The following is a 15,344-nucleotide window of genomic DNA, read 5'->3' as shown; positions in this document are numbered from 1 at the left end:
TGTCTTGCACTAGGGGCACAATTTCTCCTGTTATCTGAGAAATTATTTCTGATTTCATTTTTTCCAGATCCCCTTTTGTTGCCAGTTCAGTGGGTCCAGGTGGTTGAGTATCAGAGTGTTCCATCTCATTTCCCTTTGGGGTTGCTGTAGGTGATCTGGAAGTCTGGTTTTGAGACTCATTTATGTGTTTTCTCATTTCGACTGGGGGGGGGGTGCTGTTGGCGCCTGCATGGATTACCTCCTCTGAGCTGGGAGAGGTGGGACAGGGGCCGGGAGCAGCAGTAGGGATGGTGGCCCAAAAGCCCTTTCTTCTGAGCTGGGAGCAGTGGGAGGGATGGTGGCCAGGAAGCCCCTTCCTCTGGACCAGGAGAAGTGGGATGGCGGCTCAGAAGCCTCTACCTCTGGGCCGGGAGCGGCGGGACTCAGTACTATGGTCTGGTGGTCTGGTGTCCTCTGCGTCTTTGTAGTGTGGAACCAGGTGGCTGTACAGAGGAGCGGGTGTGGAGATCCAGAGGATTGTTGCCGGGGTGCGGGGTGATTCTGCGTGTTCCGCCGGACTGGGGACCTCAGTAGGGCGTACACAGACCTGCCTGTCTGCAACGGGCTGATTGGGCGTCTTCCTCATGATGCGGGACCTCGGTAGGGCATGCACCTCCTTTTTATGATAAGGTTGGCTAAGGGCTTGTCAATTTTGTTTATTCTTTGGAAGAACCAACTCTTGGCTTCATTAATTTTTTATATTGTTCTCTTCGTTTCCATTGAATTGATTTTGGCTCTGATCTTTATGATTTTCTCCCTTGTAAGAGCTTTGGGTTTGTCCTCTTTTTCTAGAAGCTTGAGGTTTTGCATCAGGTTGTTTAATTGGGCTATCTCTGTTTTCCTAATATGAATCTTCTCTGTTATGAATTTCCCTCTTAAGACTGCTTTCATTGTGTCCTGTAGATTCCGATATGTTGTATTGTCATTGTCATTCAATTGAAGGAACTGTCTGATTTCTATCTATTTGTGACAGTGGGTTATTGAGGTCTCCCACTACTAGTGTATTAGTGCATATATGTCTTTTCATGTCCATTAGTATTTGTTGTATATAGTTGGGCACTCTAGCTTTGGTGCATATATAAGATTGTCATCTCTTCCAGTTGGATTGTTCCTTTTACAAGGATGTAGTGTCCTTCTTTGTCTCTCTTAATTAGTATTGGTTTGAAATCCACTTGATCTGCAAAGAGGATAGCTACTCCTGCTTTTCTTCGGGTCCCCGTGGCTTGGAGTATTGTTTTCCACCCTTTAACTTTGTCTATGAGTTTCTTTGTGAGTTAAGTGTTTCTTGTATGCAGCATATTGTTGGATCTTGCTTCTTGACCCATTCTGCCAGTCTATTTCTTTTGATTGGTGAATTGAGACCATTAACATTGATGGTTATAACTGATATGTATTGACTTATCATTGTCATGACTTTTTCTTTTTGTTGGATTCTCCCCCTTTGCATTTAATTTCTTGTCATGCCTGACAGATTCATTCTGCTGTGCTTTTTCAGGTTGTGATCCTCGTTTTCTTTTCCTAGAATATTGTCTAAAATTTTTTGGAGTGGTGGTTTGGTATTCATGAATTTCCTAAGGTACTCTTTGTTGTGAAAGTATCTTATTTCTCCATCAATTTTGAAAGATAGTTTTGCCGGGTACATCAGTCTGGGTTGGAGGCTGTTTTCCTTTAGGGCTTGGACTACATCACTCCAAGTTCTTCTGGCCTTGAGGTTTTGCCTTGACAAGTCTGCTGTGATTCTGATGGGCTTTCCTTTGTATGTGATATGTTTCTTTTCTCTAACTGCTTGTAGAGCTTTGTTCTTCTGTTGAGTTTCTGGAATCTTAACAATTGTATGCCTATGTGTAGATTTTTTTTGATGAAGGCTATTTGGAGTCCTATATGCCTCACCTATCTGTCAAGTTCTTTTCCCCTGCTTGGGAAGTTTTCTGTCATTACTTCTGCTAAGAGTTTTTTTTATGTCATCTGCCCTCTCTCCTGTTTCTTCATTGACTTCAGTCAGTCTTATGTTATTCTTCTTTGCATCGTCTAGCAGCTGCTGGATTGATTTCTCATGGTCCCTTACAATTTTAAGGAATTTTTCTTTTCCTGGTCACTAATTGCAGTCTTATCTTCTATATCTGTCTTCCAGTGTTTCTGCTAAACAGTGTTGTGATTCTGTCTGCCTGTCTCTTCAGTTTTGTAAGCAGCAGTTTGCCCTCTGATTTCATCTTTCTTTTGGCTGCAGAAGATTTGTTGCTTTTTTGATTTATTCAAATCTTGTTTTTAAGATAGAGTTGTGACTTCTAAGGTTCTTGTATGCTTGAGTGGAAAGTACAAGGATATTTTTGAATTTTGTTTACCTTGAGGTATAGTTACAACTTGGTCTTTGCCTGATAATCATCATCTTGGTTATTTGGGAGTCTGTCTCAATTGAATGTTCTTTCTCTTGAACATAGGTAACATTTTCTATTTTTGTCATTTGTTTGTTAGTTTGAGACTTTGGTTAGATACTGAGAGTGAAATGTTACAGACTTTAGATTCTGTTCTATTTCTCTGAAGAATTTTTTAAAAATCTTTTTCAATTTTTCAAAGCTGACTTCCCTATATTGCAACTTCACACATCAGTCATAGTTTCTAAATCTGTAAAATAGTGGCAATAAAATTACAAATTATAAGACTTAAGAGAATTAAAAAGTTAACATAAGCTATGCACAGCAGTGCATACCTGTAATTCAGAAGCTGAAGCAGGCAGATGGCAAGTTCTAGGCTGTCCTAGGGACACACCATTTCAAAGAAGCAGAGTTAAATGTATGTGAGGCACTTAGAACTGCATGTGGAAGATATACCAAAAGCTGTTTAACAATAGTAATTACATAGTTTGATGACAGTGATATATATTTCTACCACCAAGAATTGATCATGTTTAGCACAGTTGTAGGTGATGCTTAATTGTAAGCATTATTGCTAAGAGTGAGACGCTTTAATTGTTAGATTTAACGGCATTTTTGAAGCAAATGAAATCTTTGAAGCAATTAAAGAAAGCTTTTGGATCTAAGTTAAGTATTCTATGTGGTTGTGCTTTTTCTGATTTTTTTTCCTTCTGCTCTTTGAATTTTTTTTCTTACCCTTGACAGTTTTCATTTCATTGGAAACTAGTTGCTTGTTTTTCTTATTTCCAGTTTTTAGCTTTCTTATTTAAAATCTTCCAAATTTGTTATGTACAGAGAAATTCTATAACTAAAATTATTTAGGTATAATCTAAAATAAGAGTGTATGATAAATGTGATTTTGTGAGCATCAGAACTTGCCTTTGTTTTTATAGCATTTTGGATGAATTTGAGAGCCAGTAGTTTTACTTTAAAAACTTTATTTAAAAAGTATTCTATAGTGTCTTTTCCCTAATGTATTAGAATAGATTGTGCCAGGAAGATGAAAAAAATCTTGCTGTTACAATTTTCATTAAGATAATTTGTCCCTCAATGTGTAAAAGCTTAATGTTATAAAGAATAACCCGTTTGTTCCTGATAGAATATGACTAGCATACCTAGAACATTATTTTTTAATCATATTTTGATATTTATAGATATCTATCGTTCTCTTTCTGTTTCTGAGGTTTAATGAATAGCTTTAAATTTTGGTTAAGTAAACTCTTAGGCATATAGCCCTAGTCCTCCTTTCTGTGTCGGTGTTGTTTCTATTACAATTTTCTTTTTAACTTTTTTTTTTTTTTTTTGCTACAAAGGATCAAACTCGAGTTCTTGAGCTTGCGAGTCAGGCAGCAGAACCACTGAGCTAAATCCCCGCCCCTCTATTAATTTTTAAATGAATGATTTGGTGCTCCTGGTTTCTTCAGTGTATTTTCTGATTTAGCTTCTTAAACATAGTCTTCTAGGTTTGTTTACCAGCCCTTTCTTAACTTCCAGCCCTTCTTGGCTACTTGGTTAAAAAAGAAGGGTAAGAGCAGGAATAGAAGTAGGAATGGAGAGGGAGACAGTTTAATAAATGGAAGAAAAGTGAATGTGTAATAGATAGTACTGATTACTGGGTATGGGCCAGCAATACCCTTAGTCATTTTGAAGTTCTTACTAGTGCTGATAGCCTGCATCCCATACAAATCCTGTCAGTGTAAACCTGTGAAATATACTAGAATCAGAATCTGATTATTTCTTATTCATTTACAGTGCCACTGCCTTATTCCAATCCACTGTTATCATAGTCTGAACTATTATGGTAGTCTTCTAGGTTGTCGTTCTGCCTTTTTGTACCTAGCATTTAAGACATGTAAGTCAGATGATGTCATTCCTTTGCCCAAAACTTTTCAATGGCTCTCTTCTTCATTTAGAATAATGTTAATTTTCCTTCCCATGACATAAAAAGCTATGCATGATCTGATTCCTTACATCTCTGGTTTTATGAAGCTCATCTATAAGTACTAAGTTTTGGCTACAAGTTCTTCCAGTTCTTGCTGTCCTATATAAAATAACGTTTCCTAACCCTTTTATCACTATCTCCCTTTCCCTATTTTTTTTCATAGAACTTATCACCACTATAGATTTTATATGCATGTGTATAAATATGTATGTGTGTATTTATCTATTTAATGATTTCACTCTTATTTACTAATGCATAAAGCTTTTTATTTAACACATTCATGATGGGGCCATAATTTGTACATCTCAGTGGTGGGTGGCTCTGAATCATCAGTGGTACATGCATGACTGTCCTATTGGGCAACATGGGACAGTCATGCATGTACCACCCGTGGTTCAAGCTGGCAGGAACATGCTAATTGCTGTATCCCTGTGGCTTAGTTTGACTAGATACTCAGTAAATACTTTTTGAATATATGACTGAATAAATGCATGAGAAAGGACAAGAAATAGTTGTGTTAGTAAGCCATATGTGGTGGCACACGCCTGTAATCCCAGCACTTAGGAGGTTGAGGCAGGAAGATCATGGTGGGTTCAAGGCCAGCCTGGGCTACATAGTCCAAGGCTAGTCTGAACTACATGGTAAAATCCTGTCTCAAAATACAACAACAAAAAAAGTTGTGCCAATAAGGGAAATCATTGGGCATATAACAGCATCAAGATTCTGAAGATGTGTAGAGAGTGGTTAGATAGGAATGTCTTCTAAACAAGTGGTACTGGAGTGGACATGTTGGTGCTAAGGATTATTTAGTGGTCTGATCACGTCAGCAGATAGTAATACATGGAGTCAGAAGCTGTCTAGATTATTGATTTTTCTTTTTCTTTTTCATTTTTTCTTTTTTTTTGTACCAGGGATCAAACTCGGGTCCTTGCGCTTGCGCAGCAGGTGGCGAAACCACTGAGCTAAATCCCCGGCCCTGATTTTCCTTTTTAAAAACCCACCATGGACAACATGTTTCTCTCTTTTTGCCCATGTTACTCCATGCTGTATGATTAACAGGTTTTTGAGGGGAGGCTTAGAGTGATCAAGTTCTAGGTTTTACCATTTCCTGGCTTTCTGGATTAGTGTTATGGCCATTTTCCAGTCCTTTCCTGCCAACTTGATTGTATTCCCTCTGGTGGCTGGCTCTCATCTCCCTGGTTTCATTTTTGTCAGGAAGGGTGTTGCATACGTGCACTTTATCCCTTAATGCTGAGAGAGTACTTGTGAAACTGACAGTTGGTGTGACTACTCATTGCCACTTCACATGAGAATAACACCTACAAATCTGCATTTGCAGCTGTGGGCCTTCAGGAGACTCATGTGAGAGACTGTACTTTATCAAGTTATCCATGAACATTTAGTATTTATGCTATTAAAATGTGTCCTTTCTCTAAACTATATTTCCCCCACATACTGTCCATGCTAGTCTGATATCATAGATCTTTTTCGTGTAAGTGAGAAAATATAGAAAATACTAAGAATTAGGAAGGCTGGTGTCTTAATGACAAGGTGTATTTAGTACATTTGTTCTGTACATCACATCATTGGTCTTCTTCCTCTGTTTTGACACCTCAGTGTTTTCCTAATATCTATTAAATATAACTCTATAGCTGACATTTAAGTCAATTCATTATATACACCCAACTTACCTTTTAAAATGTTCTATCTTGGCTCCCTCTATTCTAGTCCACTGATTTTCAGTTTTTTATAGGCTCTTGAGGATTCCCTTCTAGAAAAAAGGATCAAATAACTAGGGCTTGTCTCTCTTGTTTCTTCAGATAGATCCCTTAGTTTGTCTCTTTCTCTTTCATCCCCACCTACTCACACCTTACATTTTCTTCTGGCTTTTTCTCTGTTTCCGTTCTGAAGGAGAATGCTGATGTCTAATTGGTCAGTGATATAGTGAATTTTGCTGATTATTTGGAATGGTGTGATAGCTTTAAACGTTTTATTTCTAAAGAACTTTTAGTAAACTTGGGAATTACCTTATTGTACATGACCAAAATCTTTAGGGTTTAATATGTATTTTGTTAAGTTCCTTGTATATATACAAGACAAAGAAATAGTTCTATTGTTAGAAATATTAAGTCTTGAATTTGAAACAAAATTTTTCAGTGACTGTGTGCTTCTAAAATGTTGATTAGGTTTAGCAGGAGAGTATGATTCAGCATATATAAAAAATTGTTTAACCTATAGTGTTTTAATAATGTATAAGGTGTGATTAAACAATATGGCAAATATTTAAAGCTTTAAAAACATTATTACAAGCCAGGCGTGGTGGCACACGCCTGTAATCCCAGTACTCAGGAGGTTGAGGCAGGAGGATTACTGTGAGTTTGAGGCCAGCCTAGGCTACATAGTAAGTTCAAGCCCAGTCTGAACTACATAGCGAGACCCTGTCTCAAAAAAAAACAACAAAAGTTTTAATTACAGTAAAAGATGCATTGCCATTAGTGCCCTTCAGAATACTCCTCCTCACTATGAACACTTACCATCATTCTTTTTTTAAAAAAAAAATATATATATTCATTGGTACATTTTAGGTATAAAATACATTTACATTTATCATTGGTTGTTTGTACCAGAACATGATGCATCTTAGTTTTCATTTTTTCTCCCATTACCTGTGCACCCTTCACCCCCTCCACCCTTCCCTATCTACACAGAGTTTGATTCCATTTTTTTTTCTCATAATTTTTTTCTTTCCCTTCTTCCCTTTCCCCTTTCCCTTCCACCATCCCCTTACCATGATTCTTGCCACTTTCTGAAGCAGTTCTGGAAGTCCTCTTTTGTGAGTATCTTTAGTTGTGCTGTTGCGGCTGCCTGTATGTCCTAAATCAATTGAAAACATTTACTTTTCTCAGTCATTTTGATTTTGGGGAAGGTACAGAAGTTGCAGGGTATCATCCCAGTGAATAAGATAAATGAGGATACATACAAGTCTGCCTTCCATTTGGATGGCACTCAGTAACAGTATTCACCATATTTGTGATCATACCTCGTAAAGATACTTAGAAAGAGGACTTCTAGAACTATTTCAGAAAGTGGCAAGAAAGATGGGCTTAAGAATGTTCAAAGCAAGGGGGATTACTTTGAGGGAGATTCATGGTAGTATGTCTTTTACTATAATAATTTTTAAAAAGTTAAACATTCACTGTATATTTTAATTATACCTTCTAACTGTATGTGAAGCAAAGATAGAGGACATTTTTTAATTCTAAATTTTACAGAAGAGTTTTATTTATCCCAATACTTCTTTTTCCTCATTAGCTTCTTGACAAAATGGTGCCTTGGGAATTCTTTTTTCAGTTTGTTTTTTGAGACAGGGTCTCACTTTGTAGTTTAGGCTAGCCTTGAACTCACTGTGTAGCCCAGGCTGGCCTGGGTGATCCTCCTGCCTCAGCTTCCTGATTACTGGGGTTTACAGGCATGTGCCAGCACTCCTGGCAGGAATTAATTTTCATAGCAATTACTTGATATGTCTTATAATTATTACACAGTTTATTCCTTTAAGAATGCATACTATTTTCTTTTCATCTTAGTCATAAAATACTGAGTTCTCTGAAAGTACTTTAATTCACAATAGAAATACTTTCTTTAGATTTACATAGTAAGTCCGAAGTTTATTTCATAACAATAGTTTTCTTTTTTCACATACTTTTTAAGTTTCAGTTTTCCTGTCTTGGAAGTAGAATGTTAATGATGTGATAGTATTTCATATTTAATATTTTCCACATTAGAATGTTAATATATAAATATTGCTAGGCAATTTTTAGAGGTCAGGAGTGCTGGTAAACATCTCTATAGTGTGTATGATAGCACCCTACAACAGTTTCAGTCCCTTAAGTGGTTATGGTACCAATATTGAGAAAATCTGAGCCAAAGAGAAATATCACTTTTCTGCCCTTCCTAAAATATATTTATTTTGCTTAGAAATATTATTATCCTCCTTTTGTACAGGCATACAGAGTTAGCCATTATCCTAATTTAGACAGTTTTTTTAAACATTTAGCAAAGGACATCTTTTTAAAAATGATTTTTCTTAAAAGAAAGCTGTAATTGTGAAATAGTGTGTGTGTGTGTACTGACTTCTGCATCACTGGGATGAAATATAAATTAGAAGATTTTAGTAAATATTCCTGCCACCAGTGAACTCTACCTGCTGTCAGCTTAATGCACCTCAGTCTTACTTCACGGTCCCCCTCTATTAGAGAAGATTGCTCACCTAATTGGAAGTATTACTTCTTTTTAAGGCCTAGTTTTGAAAAATGTTATTACTCCCTTCACTGCTTCCTTGTACCCTAAACACGGTGTTGACAGCTTTTGTACCTTTATGCTAACAAGCATACTGATGTTCATATCGTCTGTATCTTTCTGTACCTTTCTCCATGCTTATATAAAGAACATTGAAATTGACAGAATAGTTCTGAGTTATTATTTTTACATACTTGTCTGGTGCATATTGTTTTTCACTTTTACATATGACATTCCTTGACTAATACAGAGCTTGGCTTTTCTTTTTAAAATAGCTATATGAGCCAGCTGTGGTAGGGGACATCTGTAATCCCAGCACTTTTGTGAGTTCAAGGCCAGCCTGGACTACATAGTGAATCCAAGGCCAGCCTGCATTACATAGTGAGACCCTATCTCAAACAAAAAAAGTATGTGATATTTTATGGAATATGTAGAGATGCTTTTAGTTTATTGAATTATGCTATTAGATACTTATTCAGTTTCAATTTTTTAAACAACTTTAAAGAATATTACAAGTACATTAATACTGTTTTTGTATGTGTGTGTAATACTGGGGATTGAACCCAGAGAATGCTGAACTACATCCCCAACTTTAAAAAAAAATTTTTTTTTTTTAAATTTTAAGACAGGTTCCTGCTAAGTTGCTAAGACTAGCCTTAAATTTACTATCCTCTTGTTTCAGCTTCCCAAGTAGCTGAAATTACAGGTTTATACCACCATATCCGGCACATACATACTTTTGTGCTCAATTTTTTTCTTGCAATTAAATTAGTAATGTTTAGTGCCAACGGGGAATAATGAGGATAATCAGAATTGTTTATTTGAGCTTGAACTTTTTTGGAACTTGTACTTGACTAATATTTAATTTAAAACTGTGTGGTTACTTTAATTATACCACAAAAGACCCTGTCTTCGTGCAGTTTTGAAAATAAATGTCATTACTGCTCAACCTGACTTGACCAGTGTGATTGTTTAAAGGAAGTAGGCAACTGTTTTAACTAAAATAACAAATTTTAGCAAAAAAAATGGGATAGAAAGAAATGCTTAGAAATTATCTAGGTAACTATATTATTTTAAGAAATATCAATATTTTAAAAGCAGATCATTCAAGGCAAAACAACTCTTTAATTGCTTTGTTGATAAAAGGGTCCTAGTACTATCTGAAAACTTCTAACAAGCTGTCAGATTCAGAATGTACATTTTATTGTTGAAAATATTTGTTTATCTGATGATTGGATACCTCTAGATACTGAGTAAATATTAGATTCATTAATCTACAAAGCACATAGTATGCTGGGTATATGGATTCTGAGGTCCTACCTATGCTATTGTTGACTAGTTGTACATATATGCCACATTTTCACCTCTTGGGATCTTCTTTCCTTTCTCTACTATGAACTGGGTGGTCCTTAAACTTTTTCAGTGCTGAAATGTTCTGACTTATTATCTTGTACATTCTTTGTTTTTTTTGGTTTTTTTGGTACCGGGGATCGAACTCGGAACCTTGTGCTTGCAAGGCAGGCACTGGAACCACTGAGCTAAGTCCTCAGCCCCTCCCTCATACATTCTTTTAAGAATGCTATCTTCAGATTTTTATTTCCCCAAATCAGTGCAGAGTAGATCAGCAGCATTGAAAAGCCAAGTGGGAGATAAAAAACATTTTCACTTGGAAGTTTTTAGGTCCTTAACTAGTATTTGGTATTAGATTTGCTCAAACCCCACCCCCTACCCCCGCCCTGTGTGTGTGTGTTGTGGGGTGGGTTCATTGGCTACAAAAATTATTTTCTACCATATTTTATAAAGAACCGTTGATTCTCAATTTTACCTCCCCAAAAATATTTGAAACCTCAAAGTGGCAAAGCTCTTAAATTATCCAGAAGTTTAACATAAAATCATATTGTAGCACCTATTATCATATTTGAGTATACTATTTAAGAGTAAAATATGAATTATCTAGTAGTTAGCAATGCTGCATTAAATTAACCTTTATGTTGGATTATTCATATGTTAAAACATTTTCAAAGATGTATAGAAAGGGAACTAGTTAGTTTTTTTTATGATGAATGAGCTGTGCAATTTGAAGCTGCTATATACCTTTGAAACTTCTTTGTGACACTATATGTAGCCTTTTTAACTGATTTTATTGTATCTTTTAGAATATTCAGGGTATTATCTTCACTAAGAGAATATAATTTTTGATCTCTGCTTCTAAGTCATGTGGCATTTCTCTGATAAATATATGAATAGAATTAGTTATCTTTGTGCTCTTCTACCACAGAATTCTTATTTTAACTTCATGTTATTTCAGAGGATATTTTTTCATAATTATGTCTGATTATTCCGCACAATAATTGTTGGAGCAGTGTAGTTAGTGAAAACAAATTGAAGGTGTAGAAGATACTATTCTTTACCCACATTAGCAGTAGTGAAGTTGAATTTCAAAACATATTTTTTGGTAGTTATTTGAGGGTTGAATTATTACTCTTTGTGAAGCTAAAATCACAACCTAGGCAGCTGGATGAAGAATATTTCTACTGTAATCTTAGAAATTAGAGTTCAGGAAAATAAAAACTATTTTGTAGATTAAAGCTCTGTTATATTAAATTTTAATAACATTGATAGTCTGCTTGCTTTATGAAACCTTTTATTACAAACAGTTATGAATATGAACATCTCATTTGACTACTGATGAACAGAGGGGAAAATCTAAATTAAAACTTTAAATACCACTATTTAATTACCCAAATGGCTTTGACTGTGTTAAAGAGTGCCTGGGATTATTCTGTTTTTCAATTTGTTTTAATGCTTCCTTGGTAAAAGCTGATGGATTCCCAGGCCCATTGCTGTCACTGATGAACTATATAAAGATAAATGACATTATGGTAAATTCCACTTAATGACACATTTTTAATTTTCAGAACACAGACATTTTTCAGGCTAGTGAATGAAGGCTAATTACCTCAAGATCAGAACAAAATAACTCCTCATTTCGAAAGATAATAGAAAAGAAATGTTGCAGATTAATGATGCTATTTATCTTTAAAGGAAAAAAATTTTTATCTTTATCCAGATAGCATAGCTCCCTGAGGAGCATGGTTATAAAATGAATCTGAAGTCGCAACTTAATAGGTTATTAAAATTGTGAGTGCAGGCTCTCCTTTAGTTTTTCCATAAATTTAAATTGAAGGTCTGCTGTATTCAAAAAGGAGCAGCTTGTTTATGAGGCCAGAGGGAGCAACATACCTTACTGACAAAAGATGCACTTAACCTCATTCTTATATCTTGTTTATTTCTCTGAATGAAACTCAACTATTTGAAAAAGTATTTTGAAATTTTGTTGCCACTCTAATTGATAACTAAGTGGAAGGACCACACTTGAACTAGATGCTCAGTGTCTGTCTGAATACATATAAATCAATTTGTTATCTGATTTAATTACAAGTGTATATATGTATATTTTTAAACATTTTAATTTTGTTACCTAAGAGGAAAACCTTGGCCTATGAGGTTGTGATCGTGTAGCTGTGATCACAGTTAGAATTTATGTAGGAATTGTTAAATAAATCATTATTCACAGTTAAGGGATTAGCAGTAATTCTTTGCTACACTCCCACACAAATAACAAAGTAGTGACTCAGATGATACTACTTGATCATAGACGTTTTAAATTGTCCTTGAAATCTAAACTCCTCCTATCTTTTCCTCTGGTAATATACTTATTATTTGTTTACCAATGAGGTCATATAACATTTTCTGTAATTTTCGTTCTTTTTGGGGAGGGGTACTGGGGATCAAACTCAGGACCTTGCACTTGTGAGGCATGAATAGTGTCACTGAGCTAAATCCTGGGCCCTGTAATTTTCATTCTTATTTGTGGATAGTACGTAGTCTGCCTTTATTTTTTATTTATTTATTTATTAATGTTTAAAGCTTTCTCATTATTTAGTCTATTTAGGCAGTATACTTATGTTGAAACTGGAAGCAAACTTTTCAGTTGCTTTTAAAGAAAGTAAATAGTAATTAATGAATTCACTGTTATACTCAAAATCGTCTACGTTTAAGGTGAGAATCTTTGCCAATAGAAAGGCGCTGCTCCAAATTGTGAATGGTATTACGAAGAACTGCAGTCTCTTTGTTGTTTTCTTTTTGAAGATGTTGAAGCTTCCTTCTGTAGATACTCTGTGGGGAAATAGTAGCATCTGGATATAGTTTTGACTTAGTCTGAACTCTTGCTAGTTTGGCATCAAACTCCAGCTGTAGTTTGATTATTTCATTTTGCTTTTTTTTTCTTGAGTTATTAACTTTGCATTTAACTCTGAGATTTCCATCTCCTTTTTCTTTATTAGATCTTTGTGCTTTTCTTCATTTAATTCAACTTTTTTCTGCATATCTTGATAAAGTTTGCTTATTTCTATTTTATGTTCTTTCTCTTTGATTTTCATTTCATGTACAAGTTTGGCAATATTATTCTTATAGTCCTGTTTGTGAGATTTCAGCTTTTCCCTTGTCATATCAGCATTTCTTTTTAGTTGTTCACTTTTACCCCTCAAATTGTGTTGATATTCATTGGTCTCTTGTAGCCCTTTTATCATACCATGAAGAGCAGCGCATTCTTTTTTAATTGAGGCTTCCATTGTTTGCATTACTTTTAATAAAGAGGTGCTCTTTTCCAACTGAATTTCCAGTATGTTATTCTTTCCACTGGTTTCTATCATTTTCTTTTCTGTGAAAAATCCTTAATAGATTTGTCAATATTCACACTGCTAATTTTTTTTGTACATCCTTCGCTACTTTGATCCATGCTTGAATTGCTGTTGTTCCTGTTTCCTCAACGTCTCCCCGCCTTAGTTCGGCCTGCCTTTATATTGATCATATTTCTGTGCCACAGAAAAATTCTTTTGACCACCATACATTGGAAAAGTGTTTCTGCATCAGATAGAAATTGTATTATATTATTATGAGACGTTACTTTTCCCCTTTGCAGTTTTATTTGCTTTAAATAGCCTGTTTTATCTCATAAGGAGAGCAGTGCACTGATTGTCCCCAGCGTCATTTTGATGTGAAATGAAAGCCTCTTTGTTTTTAAAATGTACTTGGTTAAATAGTTTTGACTATGGAGTTAGGAGTGACTTCTAATAAAATAATTTTAAATTAATGAATCTGAAATCAGTCATATTTACTAAAAATTGAAGGAAAGCATGAAATGTACTTTATGTCAAATCATCTGGCTTATTGATTTTCTTTAAAAAACAAAAAAACCCAAAAGCTTTGCTTTGCTTTCTTTCAGTGCTGGGGATTGAACCCAGGGCTTTATGCGCGCTGGGGAGGTGCTTTACTACTGAACTATATACCCAGCCCTTATCTCACTGTTCTTAATTACTAGTACTTAATTTATTATTATTTATTTTAGGTTTCCAACAATATCCTCTACCAGACTTCATTTATTCTTTATTTGCTAAAGGTGTATCCATCTTATAATGACTTAAGGCAAGAAATTGGTAAGAATTCTGAAGGTTATATCTTACAGAAAGTCAGTTAATCCTCACGTGGAAACAAAAATAATATTTTTCTTAATATCAGAATAATTTGCTTATGTAATGTTCTTATTTATAATTCCTGATAAGAATAATTGCAATAGTAAAAAGTATATTTTGTGCATGTGAGAGAAATTTCAATAATTCCTCATTTATATTCACTAAATCCACTTTCAAATGTGGCAGGCAATGTGTGCTATAAGCTTATGTGTTATTTCCCAGTGATTTGGGGAGAATTTTTTTATTTACCTCAAACTTTTAAAAAGTTATAAAAATGTTAGGAATTCAAACAATCTTTAATAAGTCATGGAACTTTATAGTACTATAATTTATAAAATATATGTAATGCATGTTCTGTACCTGGTTATTGTCTTTAAGGTGAAAAATAATAACTTTATAATTACTGTCAGGTAATATACACTGAAATATTGCAGAGCACTTATAAGATTGTGTCCATGTACTTGTTTCATGGCTGTCAAATTTTGCTATTTATTTTAAATTTCCAACAGTATCCCTACATGTTCTTATTTAGTAAAGATAAATTTATTTTAAAGATATTTACATAATATCAAAGGAAATGTCAGAAATTATCAGGTTTATCCTTTAGTGTCAAAAGTAAACTTAACATGGATATGAAAAAATAGCATTTTTTTAAATGTGCAGTTTTCTTTTCCAGTGATAATGAGCTTGAATTTATATTCTGTGTGGAAAATCTTTCCTTACGGCCTCTCAGTAGTTATTACTTGGATATGTGCTTTCAAAATTCTGAATTGTTTTAGTTTTGATTTGGCTTTTTGGTTTGTTTGTTTGTTCATTTGTTTTTTGAGGGAGAGTCTCACTATGTGGTTCAGGCTCAATTTGGACTCACTATGTAACCCAGGCTGGCCTCAAACCCACCACAATCCTGATCCTCTTGCCTCAGCCTCCAGAGTGCTGGGATTATAAGCATATGCCAGTTTGTAATCTCAGCTTCAAAATTCTGTTTGAAAAGCAAATGATTGATCCTTTAGACTAAACGCTTTTCCAGTTCTGACCAATTCTGATATTACACTTTAGCAATAACCTATAAAAATCATGAAGAAAACAAATTTAAGGCCATTAATTTGCTAATGGTTTCATGGC

At 34.8% G+C, this 15,344-nt stretch overlaps 1 protein-coding gene and 1 pseudogene across 6 annotated transcripts in view; one reads left to right on the top strand and one right to left on the bottom strand.

Moving 5' to 3' along the window:
* Zcchc7 (zinc finger CCHC-type containing 7) overlaps window positions 1–15,344 on the top strand; it is a 251,610-nt gene that overhangs the window by 95,756 nt on the left and 140,510 nt on the right. The gene's annotated exons all lie outside the window — the stretch shown is intronic.
* On the bottom strand, window positions 12,730–13,526 carry LOC106008622 (coiled-coil domain-containing protein 152 pseudogene; annotated as a pseudogene).

The sequence above is a fragment of the Heterocephalus glaber genome, unplaced genomic scaffold (assembly GCF_053883595.1).
Source record: "Heterocephalus glaber isolate CG9 unplaced genomic scaffold, H.glaber_assembly_v1.0 deba00001481, whole genome shotgun sequence".
Lineage (NCBI taxonomy): Eukaryota > Metazoa > Chordata > Mammalia > Rodentia > Bathyergidae > Heterocephalus > Heterocephalus glaber.
Note: the sequence above shows the minus strand (reverse complement) of the source record. Positions and strands in the feature narration are given on the sequence as shown.